This window comes from Pholcus phalangioides, unplaced genomic scaffold (assembly GCF_987345545.1).
Source record: "Pholcus phalangioides strain wild (caught in Gottingen) unplaced genomic scaffold, Ppha-v1.0 ptg000008l_1, whole genome shotgun sequence".
In the NCBI taxonomy this organism is placed as follows: domain Eukaryota; kingdom Metazoa; phylum Arthropoda; class Arachnida; order Araneae; family Pholcidae; genus Pholcus; species Pholcus phalangioides.
In genome coordinates, this window is record NW_028301601.1 from 55,976,110 (window position 1) to 55,982,207 (window position 6,098).

Genomic DNA, 6,098 nt, shown 5'->3' on the forward strand with positions numbered 1-6,098 from the left:
TTCATGGACATGCAGCGTCATCTATACATATACATACATAACATAAACTAGTGCGATTACATTTCTAACATAATTGAAATAGTGTTTCTTGATATTTTAATTAGAACTATATTGAGCTAATGTATCGTTCCTCTAATACATTTATAATCTTAAATTAAAGTTCCATATTAAGTTAGTCCATTAATAAATAATTAGATATACTACATATACTACTGCTATAACGTATTTAGTTAATACTAACTGATACGTTCCCCTCCCGTAAAAAATTTACATATATATAGCTTATTAATTATTTCTTAATCAAAAAAATTTCTGCATCAAGTAAGAAAAAAATTACTTTTATTTTTAAATATTTTAATTAAAACTTCAGGCAATTGCTTGTGGATACACAATATTTTTTGTTTTTCCGTCTGGTGTGTAGATGTACAAATTTTTGGGATTACCAACACGCGACGTAAAGCTGTCCGTGTGAAAATCAGGGCTCAAGTAGGTTGATACCAGCCACTGGTAACGACTGGCCTTGCGCTTTGTTGATTGTCATGGCAAAAGCTAAACGAATCGGGAACTGTAATCGCTTGAAAGTGAATGACATTTCTTCGGTGATAATTGGGATACGTGGAATGAAGACTTCTTCTTCTTTTTTCACATCCAGTTAGAATCGTTGTTTCGATGATGTAATTGTGCAATTTCTTCACGCAGAGTCTGGTGCCATTGCAGAGTCTCGGTGTCTCCAAATTTCTTAAAAGCATTATAGGTGCTCCGACTTTGAGGGTCAAGTTGTATGGTGGCACACTCGGAATATCCAAAGAGATCAGAAATTCTGCAGGACACAGAATTGTCTGCGCTGTGTCAACCGATTTGTAAGACGTAGAGTCTCTCGGAATAATTTTTAGGTTTTTTTCGTTGATTTTGTTCACACTGTCATTTTTCGGTGCCAGAATCGCTCTCTCACAAATCCACTCATGGTTTCGGAGATTTTGTTGAATGTTTGGGAAGACTTTGTCTGCAAGTTCTTAAACTGAATTTAACAACTGGCAATATGGCAACTCCATATTGATTTTTATGTGATCCAATTAAAATAGACGCAGCAAATTGCATCAAGGTACATGATTAGAAAAATTTTTAAATTATTCGTTTTCAAATTTAAATGAGAGTCACGCACTATTACTGTTCTTCCAGAGCGCGCTAGAATTGCACTCCCTGAAATACGACGTATGTTTTCCAATGTTCATAAAAGGGAGTGGGAAATACTGACGCGCGCGTTATTTAGTTTCGTCTATGAAATTTATGAAGAAATCATTTATCAAATTTTATTAACGAAATAAAATAGTATCATCGATGCTGAAAATATTCTCTCCAAACTCCCTGGAGAAAGCGGCAAATCTTTCTCGGCTAAAAAATTATTTTTACTGAAAAACACATGTCGGCGCTTTTTTTATAATTACCCCACGTTATAGTGATCCTTCTATTTCAACGACCGGTAGGATAAGTCCTGAATCCGATGTCACTCTCCTCTATCCAAACAGGGTAGGTTTCCAACAGCTGGCTGATGCGAAGATATATTTTCGGAAAGAGAGGAAAATCCAACTGCCTTTGCGGGGAATCGAACCCACGTCCTTTTCACTTTCCGGGAGAACGCCCTAGACCACTAGACCACAAAGGCAACGAATATCTCACTCTTTCCTTGTATCTATCTCAATTGGGGTTTTTTTCATCAGCCAACTGTTAAAAACCTTTCGCAAGGATAGCGGAGAGTGACAATATCCTCGGACAAGTCGCCATCTGATGGCAGCGTCAGCAATTATGAGCTTTGGCAGGAGTTAGATCCGACCATGTAAGGCCTCGTTCAGTGTGCACACGCTACCTTAAGATTGAGGCAGTCGTTACCTTTGTAATCTAGTGGTCTAGGGCAGTGTTTCCAAACCGCCGGGCCCTGACATCAATGAAATCGGGCCGTAAATGGTTGATTATTTCATTTTTTCCCATTTACTTCACATCAATCATGTGCACAGCCAGGCTTTTCAATCACGAAAATAGATCCACCGGGCCGCAGGATTCCAAAGGTTGCGAACCACTGGTCTCACCCGGGAAGTAGAAGGACGTGGGTTCGATTCCCCGCAAAGGCAGTTGAATTTCCTGTTTTCCCAAAAATATATCTTCGCACCAGCCGGCTGTTAAAAACCTTCGTAAGTCCCAAGCGTTTCACAAATAACAATTATTCTATATGTTTTCCTTCAGTAGAGATAACGGTCACCCCCTACGTAACGTCCGTTTTCGACGGAGCGAGGAGGGTCGTTATAACGAATGTCAACTGTATGATGCAAAAACTACTGTTTTGAGCTTTGGAGATGAACAGCGACGTGACTGGGCAAAAACAAGATTGCCTCTCCTGGCAAAAGTCCTGGGTCACGGCCGGGACTTTTGTGTTTTTATCTTCAGGTAAGATAAAAACCACGTTCAACTCGGATCTCTTTCGTGTGTTCAAATGAATAAGATCTTTCGCGAGTGCTTGGCGTGCGAGATTCACGGTTTCTCTTGACACATAGCGAGGGGGGGTTGCCCCCCTCCCCGGAACAAAGTGGTAGCTATCGGTAAAGTAAACGTTTTTTATTAAAATAATAATCTATATGTATAAAATTGATTTTCTGTGTGTGTGTCTGTGTGTGTGTATGCTCTCTATACTAATCTACAATTTTAGATCGATCGTTACCAAATTTTGCATGTATACCAAATGGGACCCGACTTGAATGACAGGCTACTTTAAAATTTTATCAGAGCAGGGCAAGTGCCCCAAATGGGCAAAAAACTGTCAGGCAACAATGGTTTTTGGGCCTCAACAATCACTTTCGGAACGTTTACTTTGGTTACCGTGGTTCCCCAGCAATGCGTTTCAGACGTGTATATGCCTTTACAACGGTTTGTCACTTCTTTAATCCTGTTAGTATATGTATAATAGTTCATGCCTTTATAATGGTTTGCCACATTTTCAATATACTCTCAGTAATGAGGCTTTTTGAATAGACGTCATAATCATCATCAGCATCACTTTCAGGGTCAGGAAAAGGGTGACCCTCATAGAAATCAGTGTTAAAATTGCCGATTTTACTGTAGAAATGCGGAAATTAGTGGGATTTTCTGTCACATCAATAATTTTAAAAATTGTATTGAATTCTAGATTTTTGAAATATTGAGTTCGCTTAGAGATATACGAAGCCCAGGAGATTAAAAATGAAGTAATTAGCCGGACCTACTTTTGAGTTGGACATTCATGCAATAACATTATTTCAATTTTTTTATTTAAATCTTCTGAAGCATGAAAATTAATGTCTCCGTATTGTCTTTTGATATTCAACTGCATAAATTCATAGTTTAGGATGTTTTAAAATTAATTATGGGCCCATAAAATACATCGAAGAAATTCCACAGCTTCAATTAAGCATTTTTGAAAGCTGAAACAGGCAAGATGGATAACTTAAAGTTCGGGAGTTGGGGGGGGGGGGGGTTATCGAAATACTTAGCGCGCGCGCCCCTTAAAAAAGGGGAAAAAATATATTCGTTTCTATGTTTATTTAAATCTAGATTTGTTTATTTCATGAAGTCGCGCAGGAAGTCGCCATATTGGTTAACTTAGACACGGTTTGCATGTCCCTCAAAGAAAGAGGGAAATATCACGAAATCCAAACCGCCTCATTGAAGAAAACCCGGGCAGCGCCGGGTATTATAGCTAGTACCACAGAGTAAGAATAACATTATACAATAATAGTTATATCTTTAGTCTATGGCTAGTACTAATAATAAGAATGGAAGGAATATACATACTGTAACTTGGACGAAAATGCCTACAGATTTGAAATTTCCAGTGATAAATGACCAAAACCGATGATGATGACCGATTGCTTGAAATTCCCTAAAGTATGACCGATTGCTCAAAAATACTTAAAATATGACTTCCATAAAATGGGACACTGCTTATCCGAGCCTCAATTAACCGGGTCTCGAGTTATCCGAGGTAATCCTCTAATCCTCCTACGAATCCTATCTTTTTTTAAAAAAAAAAATGAGGGTGCTTAGAGTTGTGACAAATGTAATTGCTTGTGAACTAGAGCTTTACGGGTTGTTAAGGTAAACACTTTCACCAGTATCTTTCGAAATGTGTGATATCGCCCCCTTTAATAAAGGGAGACGGTGAAACAAGTAAGTTTAAAGAACATGGTTTGAGCATTTAAGAGGTACTATTTGATGAAGAAGACATCGGAATGCATTTGCCATAGTATTGTATGTAATCTTCAAAATGTTGTAAATTGTAAGTACTGGATAGAGTTTCTTGTAACTTTATACTAATGTGCATGTTCAATCGATCGCTTTATTGGACTCTATAGATATTAAAAATAACCTTTAAACAAACGCAATTTCCACTATTTATATGGCTTTATTTAATTAATTTAATTCTAGACTCGGGTTATCCGTGGTTGGTCCAGTCCAGATTATCTCGGATAGGCGGGGTCCTATTACATGTATTTACTAGCTGTAATACCCGGCGCTGCCCGGGTTTCCTTCAATGGCATGGAGGATTGAAAAAGTGACAAACCATTAAACACATAAACTATTATACATAGATTGACAGGATTAAAGAAGTGAAAAACCAACGTAAAGGCATATACACGTCTGAAACGCATTGGTAGGGAATCACGGTAACCAAAGTAAACATTCCGAAAGTAAGTGATTGTTGAGGCCGAGAAACCATTGTTGCCCGACAGTTTTTCGCATTTGCCTAGCTCTTAAAAACTCTTAAAGTAGCCTATCGTTTAAGTCGGGCACCCACTTGGTATATATGCAAAATTTGGCGACGATGGGTCTAAAATTGTAGACTTGTATACAGAACACACACACAGAAAATCAATTTTATATATATAACATGTTACTGTAAAAGCCCGGAAATTGGTAAAACTTATGTTTTACCAAGTCGAGTTGGTAAAAGCCCGAAAAACGCTTGTAAACATGAGGATCGTTGTTATTACTAAATGACAAACTTCCAAATTTATAAAAATCAGATAATTCGCAATTCTACTAATTTTCATGAAAGCTGCTAAATGTCAGCTTTTACCGAAGTGCTTGGTAAAAGCCCGAAATGTATACGTTTACAAGCGTTTTTTTTCGGGCTTTTACCAACTCGACTTCAGACAAAAAAGATTTTTCTCACATTAATAAGCAATGGCCATTTCAATAGCAACAGGTTTCCGACAATGATTTTTTATTTCTCCAGAGTAATTCACTCTTCAATTATTTCTCTCAAATTAAAATACTTGAGATAATTGACTTGATTATTGAAGTAATACATTCCATATTTAAGAGTCATCAAAAAAGTTATCATTTGAAACATTTCAAATTTGATTAAATCCAATTGATTCAACTTAAAAAAAATTGATAGACATAAAAATAATTTATATATTATATCCATAGATTTTTACCCTCCGTCTAATCATTCTTTGCGCAGGATTAAAAATTGTTTTAACTTCAAGAACATTTAATTAATTTAATTTTTAATCTTAAATATTAAAATTTTGAACAATAAAGACTGCGAATATAATTTTTCTCCTTAATTTTCTACAAAAATTATTTCTAGCGAGATAGCATTTTTCCCCCAGAACTTTGAATTTTTCGAAGCAAAATAAATTCCTTAATTATAATAGTGTTCTATTTTCCTCTTGCTATTGTTTGTCGGAATTCGGAGCGAATTACTTGTAAACATGGAAAAGTTTTACCCCGAGCTAATCAGCTCAGGGACAACGAGATTTTCGTCGAGATCCGTTAAAAAGGCGAGAATTATTAGCGTCTGTTCCATTCGGGCCAATTAAATAAATTAGTTTATCTGAAAAGGGTCTTGACAGGACAGCCAGTGTCTCTCCGTGTTGAAGATCATCCCGCGGAGAGCTTGATCCTAATCTCCGATCAATACCAACCATTTTGCTCAGAAGCCAATCAGATATTTTGCAGGAGAAATCATTGGCCGTTCGACCAAATAAACGAATGCTGCTCGAGGTAGTTATCGAGGGGATGCGTTTGATATCTTTATGTAAGGATCGAAAATGTGTGTAGCA